The following is a 21,201-nucleotide window of genomic DNA, read 5'->3' on the forward strand; positions in this document are numbered from 1 at the left end:
ATATTTATAGATAATCGAAGATCATCAAGTCAATCATGCATCGGTACGTACAATTAATTCAACAGTACAAATAAAATAAAAGTAACGAACCATGTTCTTCCTAGTACGAAAAGATAATTATAGCAAAAAGTACAAATTCCCAATTAAATTGGATAAAAATGGTAAAGTATAAAATTGAAAAAAATCATTGATTTTCTATGTCAGTTCAGGGTGTAAAGAGTAGACTATTTAGACCTACTATCGACTTTGGCAAATAAGTGCAATGTTGGGAAGAAAAGGAAAGGTTTTCTCGTAAATAAACTCATCATAGATACAAGGACTAAATTTAGTATATACGCCAGACGCGCGTTTCGTCTACAAAAGACTCATCAGTGACGCTCGAATCCAAAAAAGTTAAAAAGGCCAAATAAAATACGAAGTTAAAGAGCCATTGACGACCAAAATTCCTAAAAGTTTTAAAAGTTCCCAAATACAGCTAAGGTAATCTATGCCTGACATATACAAAGAAAAATATCACAATAACGTTTTCCCTCAAATTGCAACAATTGTAAGTTTAATTTTACTTTTTATAAGTTGCTGTAACTTGACAGAGTACCAGAATTTCCTATCACATATTGGTTAACTGACCAATATTATACTCCAGCGTCAATAGGCAGTGACACTTAAATAGACGTATCCCAATTATTCCAGAAAAAAATCATCTGTGCACATTAATTAATGTATTTACATCAGTGAAATAAGTCGAGGTTATTTTGAATTAGAATTTCCTATCACATATTGGTTAACTGACCAATATTCTACTCCAGCGTCAATAGGCAGTGACACTTAAATAAACGTATCCCAATTATTCCAGAAAAAAATCATCGGTGCACATTAATTAATATATTTACATCAGTGAAATAAGTCGAGGTTATTTTGACTACATCGAATAACGATCCACTGCTTATGTTTGAACCGGTATTAATTACATGAATGCAGTTTTAGGTGGACATTTTGATCTAATCAAGTCATCTTCCTGTTTGCTGATAAATAGAAGAAAATATATAGTTTAGCTAGCTATAAAACCAGGACCAAACCACCATCTTCAACATAAGAAAATGCCCGTACCAAGTCAGGAGTATCCATTAGTTTTATGTGTTTGTGCTTTTGACTTCACCATTTGATTATGGACTTTCAGTTTTGAATTTTCATCGGAGTTCAGTATTTTTACTTTTTTCTATCTTTATAACACAAGTTTATTTTTCGTATTTTCATTATATTGATGACATACCTGCCAACTCTTGAGAACCACAAAAGGAAAGTAATCGGATGTGTCGACAGACCTAGGATAAACCTCACATAACTGAAAATTCTCACGGGACAAACACTATAAAGTATATTCTTTTTGAAGTTTGTTTTAGTAAAATATCGAAGTTTACCAATCGATGAAGGTTCCCTTAGAATACAGTGATGATACCCTATTGTTTGCTGAAAAAAAATTGTTATAGAATGTAGAATCGCTATGTTTTTCATTTTTTTTTTATTATACATTTTGAACATTTTAGCCACACATCATATTGTTCAAATCCGCCTCTGGTATCATTTATTTTCAAATCTACATTGAACAAGGTATTAAATAAAACTGGAAATCAACATCAATTCTAGAAAACCTCCATTTCTTCTTACCTCTTAATTTCATGGTGTTAGTTCAATTATTTTTTAATTTGATGTAATTACCTTTTTTTTCTGTTTAGTTGGTTTTTTTCATATTCAACCTATTAATTATGTTTTACATACATATTGTGCATTATAACTTACCTTAGGAAATAAATTGCAAAACTTGATAGTATGGCTAAACCTTTTCATGATTTGTAAACATGAAAACTTAGAAACTAAGCTTACTCCATGCATGCATGGACGAAGGTAACTAACGTTAACTTAGTCCATGCATGCATGCACTAAGGCAACTAACACTAACTTAGTCCATGCTTGCATGGACTAACACAACAGACTTAGTCCATGCATGCATGGACGAAGGCAACCAAGGCTAACTTAGTCCATGCTTGCATGGACGAAGGCAACTAAAATTAACTTTTTTAAAGTTTAAAAAATTTATAAATGCAAAATATTTAAAAAAAATCAAATTTTTCAAAAATTAAAAAAAAATAATTGAATATTTAAAAAAAAAAAAATTTTTAAATTTAATTCTTATAAAATAAACGAAAAAAAACATGAAAAATTTACAAAATCATTTTTTTCCAAAATGCTGAAAAAAGTTTAAATTCCATTTTTTTTTATCAAAATTAAACAAAAAGAAGAAAAAAATGGTTAATTATCACTGTGTATTGTCACCACCGGATATAGGTACCCTTGCATATAGGTATAAATGCCACATGAGAATATTCACGTCTGCCAAAAGATTAGAATGTGTTCACATTTTATTTAAATGATAAAAACTCTTCCCTGAACAGATCAGTTGGAGCTGAAAATTTGTTTAACATAACCTGGACAGTAGCTGCAATTAGTTCCTGAAAGTTCCTAATCATTTAGTAGTGGTAAGTGTTATTTTAGTTTATTGTTATTATATCTGTAATAAACATGTTTAATCAGTTTAATTGAGGTCTGGAGCTGGCATGTCAGTTAACTGCTAGTAGTCTGTTGTTATTTATGTATTATTGTCATTTTATTAATTTCTTTTGTTACATCTTTTGACATCGGACTCGGACTTCTCTTGAACTGAATTTTAATGTGCGTATTGTTATTCTTTTACTTTTCTACATTGGCTAGAGGTATAGGGAGAGGGTTGAGATCTCATGAACATGTTTAACCCCGCCGCAATTTTGCGCCTGTCCCAAGTCAGGAGCCTCTGGCCTTTGTTAGTCTTGTATGATTTTAAATTTTAGTTTCTTGTGTATAATTCAGAGTTTAGAATGACATCCATTATCACTGTACTATTATGCATATTTTAGGGGCCAGCTGAAGGACACCTACGGGTGCGGGAATTCTCACTACATTGAAGACCCATTGGTTGCCTTCGGCTGTTGTTTTCTCTATGGTCGGGTGGTTGTCGCTTTGACATATTCACCATTTCCTTTCTCAATTTTATTTGTTGCACTATGATTTTTGCCTTTGTCTCAATAGCAGCTAACTTTTTGTATATATTGTACATGTACATGCAAGTCGTCAAAACATCAACGCAAAAATGTAAGATCTGTAAGTTTGCTTTCGCAATTTTTTTGATCTTCCCATGCCGGAATTCTAACCCATGTTACTGAGATATTGTGACACCAAATCTGTACAATTTTTAAACACCAGAGAAGAGCAGATGATTTAAACACTTTTGTGTAATCCAGCATTATATAAGATGTTTTTGTGTCTAATGTTATAGTGCAGTTTGAGCACTCAAAAACATGTTCATTATGTCAACTGGTTGTGTTTGGTTGCTGTCTGCCATATTAAATGGATTTCCTTTTTTTTTTTTTTTTTTTTGCTTAAATTTGTCTATTAGCTTTCTCTTTTGAAATTAAAAGAAAACAGTTCACAAATTAGGTGTGCTGGGCTTATTTTAATTAACCTTCATCAGAAACATACAAACAAAAATTTGACTGCAAATGATGTAGATACCATTATCTTGGGACTTAATAAGCCCATGTATAACAATCTTTAAATTAAGGCTTTTGCTTATTGTTGAAGACTTCAGGTGACCTGTACTTGTTTACATCAGTGCCATATTATAATGGGCTAGTAGTTGTCTCAATTGCAATCATTCCATGTATCCTTGCTTTTGTATCATTTAAAGACTTCAATTCTTAAATCATTTAAGTTAACACATTTTTATTTCAAAACATTCAACAGATATTTCCAAATAACAAATTTTGTAAACAACAGATATAATTGGTAACTGGTAATTATTTTACAGTCAATATGTTTTTATATTTATCAAGAGGCATCATAATCATGTTCATTAAATTCTTTCCCTGTCAGACTGTTACTGATCTCAAAACCAGTGAAAATTGCAAGTAGCTTTTAGTTTCTAGTAGTACTATTTTGATAAGATGTGTAATTTTTCGTCATTTCTTTTGATGTTCTGTCATAATCAGTCAGACTATTTCACCAAGATGTTTTCAAATTCTCCTAGTACTTCAAAGTGCCCTTTTTTCAATAATAATCTGAAATACACAAAATCAACAGGTTAGTAACTTCATAATGTACAAACTTTAACATGTCAGATTAATATGATTAAGAAAATGATGTGCAGCGCAGCCTTGTTATTTGACTGACCAGTTGGTGCATGTTTGGACACAATATTCAAGCTTGATAGACTGTCTGTATTTGGATTTTGATCAAAATTATGAGAAAAAAAATCCCCCCTCCCCCAATTTTTTTCAACCCCCTTTCAGTAATTACCCCAAAACTTAATCCCATCCTTTTCCTTTGTGGTATGGTACTTTGCAGTACAATTTTAAAGAAATCCATACACTTAAACACAAAATATTGTCTGGAAATTAGAAAAATTCTTGTTTTTGACCCCCTATTTCCTGAACGTTTGAGGCAATTACCCCTTTAAACAATTCCAGTCTACCCTTTGTGATATGGAACCTTGAAGAACAATTTCAGAGAGATCAGTACACTGGCACACAAGTTAATGTCTGGAAACTACAAAAATGCTTCTTTTTTGCCCCTAATTTCTAAACTGTTGGTACCATCACCCCAAAAATCAACCCAACCTTCCTTTTTGGTATTAAACCTTGTGTAAAATTTCATGGATATCCATTCGCTTAAACTATATAATTATCCGGAAACCATATGTGTCGACATACATCGCTAACAACAACATCATACCATAATATGACTCAATTTTATTCTTCGAACTTATAAAGATCAGGACGCTGTTTTTTACTTTTTAATTGTTTAACATTTTACAATGGGGGGCTTTTATTTATAGCTTATTACAATATATATGGTAATTATTTTTGCTAAAGGCTGAAAGCAAACCACTGAACTGTCATTGTTCATAAAGATAGTTTTCATGGGCAATCTTAGCACATCTCTTCATTTTTACATGATGATCATTTTGAAAATCAGTCATTGTTATTTGTGGAAACCCTTCTTGGAATTTAGTGAAACTTGAATATATAAGCATTACCATTTTTATGATAAAAAAATTCAAAATATTTTCATTTCCTGTATCTACATGATCTAATTAATAAAGGATTTTAGTATTTTTGCAGTTAACATTAATCTGTAGCTTCTTTCTAGGGTTTAATATAAAACAAAGAGTGCACACGCTGAAATGTCTCGCCATCTTTTGTAGTCCTTAAAATAAAGCTTTATTACAATTGAAACATAACCTTAACATTAACCTAAAAAACTAAAAATTGACCACTAAACCATGGAAATGAGGCCAAGGACAGGCAAGGTGAGATGAACCATACAAGGCACACATCTATACAGCTAATAATTCTTCCATACAACTAATATATTTCCATACACCTAATATAGTTATTATAGCAGTAGACTTATTACATATATTATTAGATAAAAAGACAAAAACTCAAAAACTTAACTTTGACCACTGACCATGAAAATGAGGTCAAGGGCAGATGACACATACCAGCTAGAAATGTACACCTAACAATCATTCTGTTATTATTTCCATACACCAAATATATTAGACCTATTGCAAATAGTATATGAAAAACAGAAAAAAAACCCACAAAAACTCAACTATAATCACTGAACCATGGAAATGAGGTCAAGGTCAGATGACACCTGCCAGTTGGACATGTACACCTTATAGTCCTCCATACACCAAATATACTAGACATATTGCTTTTAGTATCTGAGATATGGACTTGACGGTCACCAAAACTTAACATGTTCACTGATCCATGAAAGGAGGTCGAGGTCAAGTGAAAACTGTATGACAGCCATGAGGACCTTGCAAGGTACTCACATACCAAATATAGTTATCCTATTACTTATAATAAGAGAGAATTTCACTTTACAAACCAGATGCTCCGCAGGGCACAGCTTTATAGGACCACAGAGGTCGAACCCTGAACAGTTGGGGCAAGTATGGACACAACATTTAAGCTTGATACAGCTCTGAATTTGGATTGTGATTAAATAGTTGACACAAGATAGGTTTCTGACACAGAATGAATGTGGTCTAAGAACTTATTTTGTATGTATCCCCTTTTTGTAATTTTGATTATGCAATGTTGAAATTAAATAGCAATATTTTAACATGTAAGTTATGCAAATATTCAAAGTCTATGAACAATGACTGAAGGTACATGGCTAAACAATCTCCATGGAATGAGATGTGCCAATGATAAATATAATACAACTGCATACCAATTACCATTGACTCATAATAAGTAGTTCCCTTTAAACGAACCTAAACACAAACATTAACTTTTAAACTATGTAAAAGTTTCAAAGTCAATGAACCATGATCAGGGGTGGGGCTATATAATCTCCATGAAAACAACACTTTCAAATGACAATAAATTTGCATACCAAATATCATTGACTTAACATTAGCAGTTCATCTTAAACTGATATTATCACAAACTAATACATGTAAACTAAGCAAAAGTTTCAAAGTCAATAGACCATGACTGAGGGGGCAGGGCCAAATATTCTCCATGGAAATGAGATGTGCTAATGTTTATAAAACTGAATACCAATTAACATTGGCCTACCACTAATGGTTCCCCTTGAACTGACCTTATCACAAACTAATACATATTAACTTAGCAAAATTATCAAAGTCTATAGACCATGACTAAGGAGGCGGAGTCAAAAAATCTCCATGAAAATGAGATATGCCAATGCTTATACAACTGCATACCAAATATCATTGACCTACCACTAGTGGTTCATCATAAATTGACCTAATCACAAACTAATACATTGTTGATGCTGCCGCCGCGGGGAACACCATACCTATGTCTCATTTTTTTACTCCGTCAAGGCGAGAAAAAAACTTATAAATTTTAAATTGGACATTTACCTATTATGGTCAAATATTCAAAATATAAATACATGGTTAGATTCAGCATATCATCATGATCATAGAACCCCAAGAATTCAATTTTTGATGAAATCAAATAATGTGCAATTTTAGTCCCTTTAGACCTCAAGCATGTCAATGTGGATCAATTTGATAACCAGGCCCAAATATTAAAATTCTAAATACACGGTTAGATTCAGCATATTAAAGAACCCCATTTTTGTTGAAATCAAACAAAGTTTAATTTGAACCCCGATTTGGACCAAGTCCATAATCAAAAATCTAAGTAAATGTTTAGATTCAGCATCAAAGAAGTCCAAGATTTCAACTTTTGTTAAAATCAAACAAAGTTTAATTTTGGACCCTTTGTACCTTAATGTAGACCAATTTGAAAACAGGACCAAAAATTAAAAATCTAAGGGTGCTATAAACAGTTTCGTATAAAAAACTAGGGGTAATTCCCCCCGACTAAAAATAGACTTGGAGGGAAGTCCCTTTTTATCAACATAATTGGTAAAAAAGTATCATGTTTTTTATATTTAATTGTAAAATTAAGTTAATTAGCTTCAATTAAAACAGGTTGAATGATTAGGCCAACTAAAATTAATTAGTAGATTTTCATCCAAATTTTTGAAAAAAATGGGGCGGGTGGGAGGATTTTATTTTTTAAATTTTATTTCATATGAAACCTTCTTGTCACGTGTTATATGCAAGTGTAATAATAAGCTTATATCATGTAAATACATGCATAAGGTATTGTATATGATTTTTCAAATGCTTAATATAAAAAAGAAGATGTAGTATGATTGCCAATAAGACAACTGTCCACAAGAGACCAAAATGACACAGACATTAACAACTATAGGTCACTGTATGGCCTTCAACAATGAGCAAAGCCCATACCGTATAGTCAGCTTTAAAAGACCCCGATATGGCAATGTAAAACAATTCAAAAGAGAAAACTAACGGCCTTATTTATGATCCCGATAACAAAAAGACACTAGGAACAGATCTGAGAGTACTCGCAGTTATCTGACAGCTAGTTCAAAGCCACTAACAACTAATAAAAAAAATCATGCATCTAAGACTAAACTATCAATCCGTACACATCCAACATCAAAATACATTAAATACATATCTCTGATTGGCCACCACTGTTCTACATGTAATTGCCGCTTTAGAAACCTATTTTATAGTAAACAGCAGAAACATGGAGAAATGCTCTCTTCAGTTGGACTACCTACACCAACTTTATTTTGCTGCCTAAGCAATCGTTTGTTGTCCTAATAAAATGAAGCAAATGCATTGGTATGCAACACAAATATTATAAGTACAGAATAAAATGAAAACTCAAACAGTGTTGAAAAAATAAGATTGGTTCTTTTAAATATGCAAGATGCAGGACAAATCGCCCCACTGGCAAAACGCCCCACACCAAATCGCCCCACTTTTTCACAATTTCGCCCCACTATTAAAAAAATTAAAAAATCGCCCCAACCTGGTTAACCGACTCGCCCCACTTTTTAAAAAAATCGCCTCACTTATGAAAAGGATTAAATCCAGTTAATTTTTCCCCTTTCAACTCGCACCACTTATTGAAAAAAGGAAAAATCTACTTCTATATACAATTTTCAGGTCAACCAACTAGCCGAACTTAAATGAAAACTTATTTGGATTTTTGTAATCTACACAGAATACAAACAAAAAAAACACGAAATTTATTAAACTTTTTTAACATTCTTAAAATATAATTGCAAAATTTATACATTTTCGTATCATTATTGGAGAATAACTTTATACTTGTAAGCTTAGTTATTTGTATAACAATTGAAAGGAAACCTGTTAATTGTATTATAATCATACAATTGATGCGTGATTAACATTTATATATAACTTTATTCAGAGTTTTTAACAGCAATTTGATTTTATAGCACTTCACTTAGGTTTTCAAAGGTATTGACGTGGGCAGGGACAAAGATATACAACGGGATTGCATCTTTTTTTATAAGTGGTTCATCTATAATTTGTCATGAGTGGGACCAGTTGACAGACTGTATTTCAGCGGGATTTTAACCCTTTTCATAAGGGGACATGTTATCATACCTATTTGCAATGGGAGTTAACCCTTTTCATAAGTGGGGCGAGTTGGTAAACAAGAGTGGGGCGGTTTTTTTTAGAAAGTGGGGCGAGTTTGTGAAAAAGTGGGGCGATTATGTGTGGGGCGATTTGTCATGGATTCCAAGATGCGAATATAATTACAATGTATAACATAAAGTTATTTAATGACTATTGTGGGTATTGGGACAGAGGATGTTTGCTGTTTGTCTACAAAAATCGAAAGGCATGGCTAAATCTAAATCTAAGGGCTTGCTATAAATTAATAAATTAGAAATGCGTATGTTTGTCGACTTTTTGAACTCAATTTACGGTCACCAATCTAACAAGTTCATGTTTGTGTCAATTCCTTTATTCAAGTCATGATTTTTGTACCAATGTGTTCCACGATTCTTACGCTTTTGGTTTTCATTCACAGTCCAAATTTCTTGACACAAAGTTATTGCATAAATAAAATAATCCAAGGTGTTCTAATCACAAACATTTGTGACATACGGCGATTTGCGTTCTTGGACACAGCGTATTACTCGTAACCCGAATATTTCATGCCTTTCTCGTAATCAATCTCTATTCTCGGTAAATGATGTTGTCATCATAGATCAGCAGAATATATCGACTTAATAATTTAGTAAGAATATTCTAAGAAATACGAAAACCAAAATTTGAAACAGGAAGTGTTGATTGAAACGAAATTATCGACTGTTACCGGTAACGGAAATGAACAAAATCCGGAAATCGTAATTTTTTTCAAAAATAAAAAAAATCGGGGCGGGAAGATTTCAGAGGGGCGGGCGGGGATGAAAATCTATCAATTAATTTTAATTGGCCTTAAAATAATTTTTAAAAATTAGATTAAATACACATGTTTTAAGGGGAGACAAACTGTAAACATCCTGTTTTTTTGGCAGTGAAAAGTGCAAAACTTATTTGCACCCACTGTATCTCTTTTCGAAGCAGGCGAACGTAGCCTGAAGCATAAATTTTTAGAAAGACCAGGTAAAAACCTATGAAATTCATACTGTTTTGAATATGAAAAATGTGCATGTATCATGTCTGCATGAGTGTGCACATGGCCTGATTTCATGTTTTGTATGCATAGATTAGGCAATGTTTTTCCCATTGTCTCTGGATAAAACTTTTTGGTACTATTAAAAGTACAATTTATTTTTATTTCATTATAAACTAGAGAAAATTCTGATTCTAATGATATAGTTTTATACAAGTATCTTTATTAACATTACCACCACTAAGGGTCAATTATAGATGGTCCCTCAAAATATGACGTCATAGAAAAAAACTGTTGATTGCACCCTAAATACATGGTTAGATTTGACATATACCCGGTATACAAGAACCCAAATAATTCATTTTTTGATGAAATCAAACAAAGTTTAATTTTGGACCCTTTGGACCCTCATTCCTTAACTGTTTGGGACCAAAACTCCCAAAATCAATAACAACCTTCCTGTTGTGGTCATAAACTTTGTGTTAAAATTTCATAGATTTCTATTCACTTATACTATTAAAGTTATTGTGCAAAAACCAAGAAAAATGCTTATTTGGGCCCTTTTTGGCCCCTAACTCCTAATCTGTTGGGACCAAAACTACCAAAATCAATTTGAAACTTCCTTTTCTAGTCTTTAACCTTGTGTTTAAATTTAATAGGTTTCTATTTACTTATACTAGTTATAGTGTGAAAACCAAATGTCTTCGGATGACAACGACGACGCCAACCTCATACCAATATACGACCAAAATTTTGAATTTTTGCAGTCGTATAAAAATCTTAACTTTTTTTTCAAGTAGACACTCAACCATGAAAATTAGGTCAAGGACATTAGACATGTGACTGAGAGAAACTTGGTAACCTGAGGCATTTTGGTATATATTCAAAGTATGAAGCATCCAGGTCTTCATCCTTCTTAAATATAAAGCTTTTAAGAATTCAGCTAACTCCGCTGCTGGCCCCCAGAACATTATATATATGTCGAGCTTTCTGCAACAAAAGTTGCAGACTCGACAATAAGATGATGTGGTATAATAGTCTATTTTCACATTATCAACTTTTGACTCGGATTCTATGTTTTTTCAACAGGTTTTAATACCTTCTCTGTGGTAAGATATCTTGGTACTCTGTCACTACAAACACCCGAAAGAAGTAAATTCAAAAATATAAATGGTGCAATTTTGGGGGAAGGTTTACTGTTTTCTGATGATTTAGTCATGTATAGAAAACATAATGGCATATGCATTAAACAGTTAACTTCCCTCAAATTTGTTCCGATTAAAGTGGGTACATGTAAATAGGAAATTTGTCTATTGCCAATGACACAATATCCACCTTGAATGACATGGACATCAAATAACTGATACCATGGATACTGTGTCATACTTTCACAGATTTCTATGAAACTTTGCAGATGCTTTTATGATTGCATTTTTAGTTGTGCTAATGTTGATGGTATGTTTTAATATACATGTACTGCCCACTTTAAACAAATTTTATTGTTTTCACATACAGTTATTACCATCTTACCCAATACATTTGATGCATACTCGAGGTACATGTATTAATACAAATATAAACATTACTTTAAATTTATGTTTACCTTCATTTGATATCCTTAATCTTCAGTCAAACTTTCCGACTCCTCAACCATTTTTTTGTCAACAGAGGAAATTTACCTCCTTTATCTACAATAAAATTCTAATTAAAACTAGACCTTACAAAAAACTCTGTGGCTAATTTATTAAATAATTAGGAGTTGACTGACAATTTCAACCATTCATGATACTTATTTGATGATCTTTTCTTGTCGATCATTTTTGCGACTTAAACTAAAATTTCTCTCCATCTATATGTTATTTGTTTAGATGACATCAAGTGATGGCTATAATCATTCATTTATAGGTCTAGGTTAGCTTTTAAGGGCATACGATACAGTTACAGAGGAGGTAATGACGTTGCTAATGCAAAATGTTATTTTCGCGACATCAAACTTTAACATACCAGAGAAAAATGCATTTTTCGACTGATTTTTATCATTCAAACTGAATTTATTTGAAAACGAGTTCATGGAACCCCATTTTTCAAAACAGCAATTTGTTTGACTTTCAATTTGCAGGGAGATTATGTGACCCAAATTTGATAAAACTTTAAATAAAGGATTTTTTTTAATTTTGATAAACATAAAGCCAAAAATGACATATTTTTCCTCAATTCATGAACATTTGATAAATACGAGTTATTTCGGAATAAAAAATGCATAATTTTTTAGGATACTTATAAAATACAGAAATTACCGATTATTTAAAATCATAAGAAACCTCAAATTAAAAAAAAATATGCATATGTTTTTTATAACTAAATGGTTAGTTTTCATTAAACAACTTATGTACATACATGACATATACTTTTTTCTGATGAAAATTCTTTAATTTGTCCACATTTAGAAGAAGAGTACTTATTTTTAATTGCTTGCTGCCAGCAAGCAATTTGCCGACATATTTTCAGTATGCATAGTGACCCGAGCGTAACCCTCCTCGTAAAAATCTGGTGACCACAATACGCATGGATCTGTCATTGAAATAAACAAATATCTGATTATATGTATGTTAAACACGTGCTCAATACCCATGCTTTTTGTGATTTGTTTACTATAAGGTGACAATTGGTTAAACTCGGCTTCAAATCACGGCATTTAATGAGCAGCCATATTTGTTCAATCATAACAAACAGAGAGAGAGAAAAAATGGCGATTAATATATAATATATTTGCGAAAATAATGATAAAATCCTGCACATAGGACTAAGTTTATGAATGTATACATCCATTGGTTCAAGAATTGGACAAACATTATTTTTCACCACTCACTCGTTTCATATGACTTTAACAAACTAGTGTCGCTCACCTTGGTCTATGTGAATATTAAACAAAGGACACAGATGGATTAATGACAAAATTGTGTTTTGGTGATAGTGATGTGTTTGTAGATCTTACTTTACTAAACATTCTTGCTGCTTACAATTATCTGTATCTGTAATGAACTACGTCCAGTTAGTTTCAGTGGAAAATTATAGTGAAAATTTACAAATTTTAAGAAAAATGGTTACAAATTGACTATAAAGGGCAATAACTCCTTAGGAGGTCAATTGACCATTTTGGTCATATTGACTTAATTGTAAATCTTACTCAGCTGAACAATATTGCTGTTTACAGTTTATCTCTATAATAATATTCAAGATAATAACCAAAAACAGCAAAATTTCCTTAAAATTACCAATTCAAGGGCAGCAACCTAACAACTGGTTGTCCGATTCATCTTAAAAAATTCTGGGCAGATAGATCTTGACCTGAATAATAATTAAACCCCATGTCAGATTTGCTCTAAATGCTTTGGTTTTTGAGTCATAAGCCAAAAACTGCATTTTACCCCTATGTTCTATTTTTTGCCGTAGCAGCCATCTTAATTGGTTTGCCCGGTCACAAAACACAATTTTTAAACTAGATAGCCTAATAATGATTCTGGCTGTGTTTGGTAAAATTTGGCCCAGTAGTTTCAGAGGAGAAGATTTTTGTAAAAGTTAACTAACTAAGATTTACAAAAAATGGTTAAAAATTGACTATAAAGGGCAATAACTCCTAAAGGGGTCAACTGACCATTTTGGTCCTGTTGACTTATTTGTAAATCTTATTTTGCTGAACATTTTTGCTGTTTACAGTTTATCTCTATCCATAATAATATTCAAGATAATATCCAAAAACAGCAAAATTTCCTTAAAATTACCAATTCAGGGGCAGCAACCCAACAACAGGTTGTCCCATTCATCTTTAAATTTCAGGGCAGATAGATCTTGACCTGATAAATAATTTTACAACTTGTCAGATTTGCTCTAAATGCTTTGGTTTTTGAGTTATAAGCCAAAAACTGCATTTTACCCCTATGTTCTATTTTTAGCCATGGCGGCCATCTTGGTTGGTTGGCCGGGTCAAAAAACACAAATTTTAAACTAGATACTTAAATGATGATTGTGGCCAAGTTTGGTTTAATTTGGCCCAGTAGTTTCAGAGAAGAAGATTTTTGTAAAAGATCATGGAGATTTACGAAAAATGGTTAAAAATTGACTATAAAGGGCAATAACTCCTAAAGGGGTCAACTGACCATCTTGGTCGTGTTGACTTATTTGTAAATCTTACTTTGTTGAACATTATTGTTGTTTACAGTTTATCTCCATCTATAATAATATTCAAGATAATAACCAAAAACAGTAAAATTTCCTTAAAATTACCAATTTAGGGGCAGCAACCCAACAATGGGTTGTCTGATTCATCTGAAAATTTCAGGGCAGATAGATCTTGACCTGATTAACAATTTTACCCCTGTCAGATTTGCTCTAAATGTTTTGGTTTTTGAGTTATAAGCCAAAAACTGCATTTTACCCCTATGTTCTATTTTTAGCCATGGCGGCCATCTTGGTTGGTTGGCCGGGTAAAAAAACACAAATTTTAAACTAGATACATCAATGATGATTGTGGCCAAGTTTGGTTTAATTTGGCCCAGTAGTTTCAGAGGAGAAGATTTTTGTAAAAGTTAACGACGACTGACGACGGACGCCAAGTGATGAGAAAAGCTCACTTGGCCTTTTAGGCCAGGTGAGCTAAAAACAATTTGTGTTTATCTTTTATAACAAAAAAATTATGTCTTTTCTTCGAAAAAAGAAAATACGGCCACATATCTGAATTTTGAGCAAATATACAAAATTTCGACCTCATTTTTCTCAAAAAGTAGCACATGAAGGTATATTTTTTATTACATATTTGATTTAATCAGGTAAAAAATAGCCTATGCAAATTTTCACGAACTTGTAAATACAGGATCAAAACTGTACGGTATGCCCTTAAGAGAAATTCAGCCCATTGTGTAAGGACAAGGATAAAATATTGATTATTAGAACATGCTTTCAGTAACTGCTATAAATCTCAGATTTGTATTTCATGTGTTTTTGTTTTAGGATTTTTTATTGTGCTTTGACTTTGTATTGATCTTAGAATTAAGCCCTTTTCAAATGGTTTATATAGTTCGCTAGTTGGAATGTTGCACCACTGTCATAGGTTAGAAGGAGGGTTTCGTGCCAGCAACCATTTTTAATGTTTTACAAACTCCATGTGTCTGTCTCAATTCAGGAGCTTGTAATTCAGTAGTTTGTTGCTGTATATCATAACAGTTTATCGTTCAATGTTTTGTTAATAAATCAGGCCCTAAGTTGTTCATTGGTAATTTCAAGTCCTTGATGTTGTATAGCTCATTGTTGAAGGATGTAGTTACCTATGGTTGTTAATTTTTGTCTCACTGGTCTCTCATGGAGAGTTGTTTCATTTACAATCATACCACATCTTCTTATTTTTACAAAACATTTAAATAAGTATACTTCACCTTAGAAGCTGCAAACAAACTGGTACAGTCCAAGTTCCTTTTCTCTTTGTTTCTTCAACATCATTTGTATGAATGTATCTGCAACATCTACAAGGAAAAATTGTTTCCGTAAAAATGATAAACGTACTTCAATCTTATACTTAATAAAAAACTAGAGGCTCTAAAGAGCCTGTGTCGCTCACCTTGGTTTTTGTGAATATTAAACAAAGGACGTAGATGGATTCATGACAAAATTGTGTTTTGGTGATGGTGATGTGTTTGTTCATCTTACTTTACTGAACATTCTAACTTCTTACAATTATCTCTATCTATAATTAACTTGGCTTAGTAGTTTCAGAGAAGATTTTTGTAAAACCCAACAACAGGTTGTCCGATTCACCTGAAAAATTCAGGGCAGATAGATCTGGACCTCATACCCCATGTCAGATTTGCTCTAAATGCTTTGGTTTTTGAGTTATAAGCCAAAAACTGAATTTTACCCCTATGTTCTATTTTTAGCCGTGGCGGCCATCTTGGTTGGTTGGCGGGGTCACGCCACACAATTTCTAAACTAGATACCCCAATGATGATTATGGCCAAGTTTGGATTAATTTGGCCCAGCAGTTTCAGAGGAGAAGATTTTTGTAAAAGATAACTAAGATCTACAAAAAATGGTTAAAAATTGACTATAAAGGGCAATAACTCTTAAAGGGGTCATTTGACCATTTCCGTCATGTTAACTTATTTGTAAATCTTACTTTGCTGAACATTATTGCTGTTTACAGTTTATCTCTATCTATAATAATATTCAAGATAATAACCAAAAACAGCAAAATTTCCTTAAAATTACCAATTTAGGGGCAGCAACCCAACAACTGGTTGTCTGATTCATCTGAAAATTTCAGGGCAGATAGATCTTCACCTGATGAACATTTTTACCCCATGTCAGATTTGCTCTAAATGCTTTGGTTTTTGAGTTATAAGCCAAAAACTGCATTTTACCCCTATGTTCTATTTTTAGCCGTGGCGGCCATCTTGGTTGGTTGGCGGGGTCACGCCACACAATTTCTAAACTAGATACCCCAATGATGATTATGGCCAAGTTTGGATTAATTTGGCCCAATAGTTTCAGAGGAGAAGATTTTTGTAAAAGTTAACGACGACGGACGACGACAGACGACGACGGACGCCGGACGCCAAGTGATGAGAAAAGCTCACTTGGCCCTTCGGGCCAGGTGAGCTAAAAATGGGGTCACCTTTCACAACCTGCCTTCGAAAGAAGCATACATTTTTGTAAAGGTACCTTTTTTCTGTTGAACTAATAGCAGAAATAGAGGTACATGTAATACCGAAATAAGAGAACTTAATTACAGAAATCGCTCAAATTTTACAATAGTTTAGTTTAAGAACAGCTTAATTGAAAATAATAATAAAAAAAAAGGTCACGGATGAGTTCCAAAAATGGCATTTTTATACCAAAGGGAGATAATTTTGAGCAATTTTAATGATATCTACATTTTACAATTCATCTGAGGCCATCAAAAATTGATTTTTTTAAATTATTTTTGTACCATATGATAAAGTAACAACTCTTGCACGTTAAAGACACCCTTGTAGATTTCGAAAAAGAGTAGGCTAATGCCGCTACAAGGCAGTACTCGCACCCGCAAAGTGGAAAGGGATTGATATAAGTTGTAAAACTTGTTTCCCAATCCACTATAAATAAATATGTTTAAACTAAAGTAACAACTACTTAAGGTAACAAATAAAAGAAGTAGGTAAGGTTCCGATTTTGGCCTCAAATTTCAAATTCATCTAACGAAAGATTTTGGACACTTTTTAAACTCTTAACTGTCTATTTCAAATGATTCAATTAGTTAATGTGAAAGATTTTGACTGACTTAGTCATCAAAAACGCTCCGATTCAAGATTTCGTATGAAAAATCTATTGAATCTGCCAAAAAATGTCACTTTTCTGATGGTTTTTGTCAAAAAATGAAAGTGGCCGCATCTGTGTTCATCAACCTTTACATGTATTTATATATTATGTATTATCATTAAATACAATTAAAGAACCTTAGTGAGCACACTCACATACCCTACGTTCCCACATTGTCATTGGAGAAATTAAATTAGTGTAAGAAAAAAAAATTGTATAAGAAAAATTAATTTCCTGCCAATATGCACATCTAAATAGTATGTCCTTATTATCTACAAAATTTCATGAAATTCTGTTGTGTGGTTTCAGAGGAGTTGAGATGACAAACTGTTGCAGAAGTACATTGAAGCAAATAAGTTCAAAGGGGCGTAACTCCTAGAAAAAAATTGAATCACAATTTCCCGTCGATATGCAGAACTACATCGTATGTCCTTAATATCTGAAAAGGTTTCGTGAAATTCTGTTGTGTGGTTTGAGAGGAGTTGCCATAACAAACTGTTGCAGTAAAACATTGAAGTAAATAAGTTCAAAGGGGCGTAACTCCTAGGAAAAAAATTGAATCGCAATTTCCCGTTGATATGCACAACTACATAGTATGTCCTTATTTCTGAAAAGGTTTCATGAAATTTTGTTGTGTGGTTTGAGAGTAGATGAGATGACAAACTGTTACAGTAGTACATTAAAGTAAATAAGTTCAAAGGGGCGTAACTCCTAGAAAATAAATTGAATCGCAATTTCCCGTCGAATATGCACAACTACATAGTATGTCCTTATTATCTGAAAAGGTTTCATGAAATTCTGTTGTGTGGTTTGAGAGGAGTTGCGATGACAAACTGTTGCAGTAGTACATTAAAGTAAATAAGTTCAAAGGGGCGTAACTCCTAGAAAATAAATTGAATCGCAATTTCCCGTCGATATGCACAACTACATAGTATGTCCTTATTATCTGAAAAGGTTTCATGAAATTCTGTTGTGTGGTTTGAGAGGAGTTGCGATGACAAACTGTTGCAGTAGTACATTAAAGTAAATAAGTTCAAAGGGGCGTAACTCCTAGAAAAAAAATTGAATCGCAATTTCCCGTCAATATGCACAACTACATAGTATGTCCTTATTATCTGAAAAGGTTTCATGAAATTCTGATGCATGGTTTGAAAGGAGTTGTGATGACAAAAAACAGGACTGACGGACAGACGAACAGGTCAAAAACATTATACCCTCCGCAACTCGTTGTATGGGGTATAATTAACATTTCAATATTATAAATGAACACGAATAATTACAATATCATAATGTAAGGGGAAAATTTACACTTTCATTTAAGACAGAAACCGTCTAAAATTTACCAAAAAATCTAAAATTTTGAAGATTTCAGTAATTTAGCATAACTTAATGATGCTACATGTAGTACCTGATATATGCATTGTATTGTCAAAAACATCCTATATTTATTTAGCAGAAGCATGCTACTTTCCAATAAATAGCTTAAGGATTACATTTTCACAATTTTGTAAAACTGCTATATTTTGTGGCCAAAAAGGGGTCTTACTGAATCTACTCCTTTGTAATGAAAAAATAAATGTTTATTTTTCTCTTAAATTTTTGTACATGTACCCTCGAGCCTCCTTATTGTAACTTATAGTAGTTTCTGGTTTTATCATTGTTGCAGGCCATACAGTGACCTAAAGTTGTTAATTTCTAATGTAATTGTGTCTATTGTCTAGAGACAAGATTTGTCTCATTGGCAATCATACAGTATACCATATTTTCTTTTTAATTTGTTGACTTAATATTCTGAATATTTCAACACCTATTCACATATTTTTAAACTAGAAATCAATGGTGGATCTAGAAATTTTCATAAGAGGGGGCCCTTTTACTGCCTAAGAGGGGGTCCCTACTTGAGTCATTCCCTATACAATCAACTAAATTTTTCTAACAAAAGGTGTTGTCAGACCGGGCCACCTGATTCTGTCTATCTAGAAACATAATAGTGAGTTGTCTCATTGGCAATCATACAGTGTACCACATCCCTATTCACATATTTTTAAACTAGAAAACAATGGCGGATCTAGAAATTTTCATAAGAGGGGGCCCATAGACTGCCCAAGAGGGGGTCCCCACTTCAGTCTTTTCCCCTTACATTATGATATTGTAAAGTCAATTGTAAAATACTGGTATAGATTTGAAAATCTTACAACTGAATTCATATGTTGAAATCATAATCTTTCAGTCAGTTTAATTGAAGTCTGGAGCTGGCATGTCAGTTAACTGCTAGTAGTCTGTTGTTATTTATGTATTATTGTCATTTTGTTTATTTTCTTTGGTTACATTTTCTGACATCAGACTCGGACTTCTCTTGAACTGAATTTTAATGTGCGTATTGTTATGCGTTTATTTTTCTACATTGGTTAGAGGCATAGGGGGAGGGTTGAGATCTCACAAACATGTTTAACCCCGCCGCATTTTTGCGCCTGTCCCAAGTCAGGAGCCTCTGGCCTTTGTTAGTCTTGTATTATTTTTATATTAGTTTCTTGTGTACAATTTGGAAATTAGTATGGCGTTCATTATCACTGACCTAGTATATATTTGTTTAGCGGCCAGCTGAAGGACGCCTCCGGGTGCGGGAATTTCTCGCTACATTGAAGACCTGTTGGTGACCTTCTGCTGTTGTTTTTTATTTGGTCGGGTTGTTGTCTCTTTGACACATTCCCCATTTCCATTCTCAATTTTATCAGCATGATCAGTCTATTGAAAGATGCTTATAAATGCAGCCAAGAGCTTCACAAATCTAACATAACTTCTTCTGCCAGTTCTCATTTGCTAGTAGAAAAAGTTTTTGAAATTAAACAAGAACTAAAACATTTCGGACAATATAAATTTTTGAACATATCTAGCAAATTAATTCACACTAAATATATATTAGCAATTGGTATGCAAAATAAAGCTTCTGATAGAAAACTGTATAATAATGTGAAATTTAAGCTACAGTCATGCTTCAATGATTCCCTATATATAAACAGTGGCGGATCCAAAAATTTTCATAAGTGGGGCCCACTGACTGACCTAAGAGGGGGCCGCTCCAGTCACGCTTCAGTGATTTCCTATATAAGCAACCAAATTTTTCCCAAAAAAAGGGGGGGGAAGGCCCCCTCCTAAATGATAAATCCGCCTCTGATAAACCAATTTTTTCCCACGAAAGGGGGGGGGGGGGGGGGTGGCCAAGGATCCGACTATGCATTGGGAACATGTGTACATGTATTAAATATACTGTTCCCAGCTGACACCTTATATGTATAGGAAGTGCCCCCTCCCGAGATTCCTGTTTATTCAATTCAATTCAATATTTTATTGGAAAGAGCTCAATAGAGGCGTGATCCAAATACAGATAATAAATAATATTAAAACAACACACAAATGAAATAACGATTCATGGAACAAGTCAAGCCAATTCTATGTATACAAATACATCATAAACTGATATTGATACCATAGACTTATATTTCAGTATTATTCTAAGAGGCTTGACACTGCTTGTATAAATTTTCCAGAGCTATGAAAATCAACTCTTAAGTATTTATAACAATCAACAATTTCAATTGCATTAGAACTGTAATAAAAGTAAACGTTTTTTTTAGTTTTAGAGAAAATTATAATTTTTGTTTTCTTAAGGTTCAAGTCCAGTTTCCATTCAGTGACTCAGTACTATGTTTTTGTAAAGAATCAAGAGAGTTCT

The 21,201-nt window shown here is 32.9% G+C and overlaps 2 long non-coding RNA genes across 3 annotated transcripts in view; one reads left to right on the forward strand and one right to left on the reverse strand.

Annotated features, from left to right (window-relative positions):
* The first annotated feature begins 2,381 nt into the window (after positions 1–2,381).
* The window catches only part of LOC139499107 (uncharacterized), a 26,544-nt gene continuing 7,724 nt past the window's right edge, over positions 2,382–21,201 (forward strand). The window contains exon 1 of one of the 2 annotated variants that reach the window (XR_011658105.1): positions 2,382–2,534. This is a non-coding gene — a long non-coding RNA (uncharacterized lncRNA). Of the gene's footprint in view, positions 2,535–9,975; positions 10,112–21,201 lie in introns of those variants that run through there. The other variant, XR_011658104.1, reaches the window with a different exon arrangement.
* Positions 3,794–21,201, reverse strand: part of LOC139499106 (uncharacterized) — a 26,794-nt gene continuing 9,386 nt past the window's right edge. Inside the window, exons 2-4 of the long non-coding RNA XR_011658103.1 lie at positions 15,551–15,637; positions 11,725–11,809; positions 3,794–4,148 (exon numbers count right to left, since the gene is read on the reverse strand). This is a non-coding gene — a long non-coding RNA (uncharacterized lncRNA). The remainder of the gene's footprint in view (positions 4,149–11,724; positions 11,810–15,550; positions 15,638–21,201) is intronic.

The sequence above is a fragment of the Mytilus edulis genome, chromosome 12 (assembly GCF_963676685.1).
Source record: "Mytilus edulis chromosome 12, xbMytEdul2.2, whole genome shotgun sequence".
In the NCBI taxonomy this organism is placed as follows: Eukaryota; Metazoa; Mollusca; class Bivalvia; order Mytilida; family Mytilidae; genus Mytilus; species Mytilus edulis.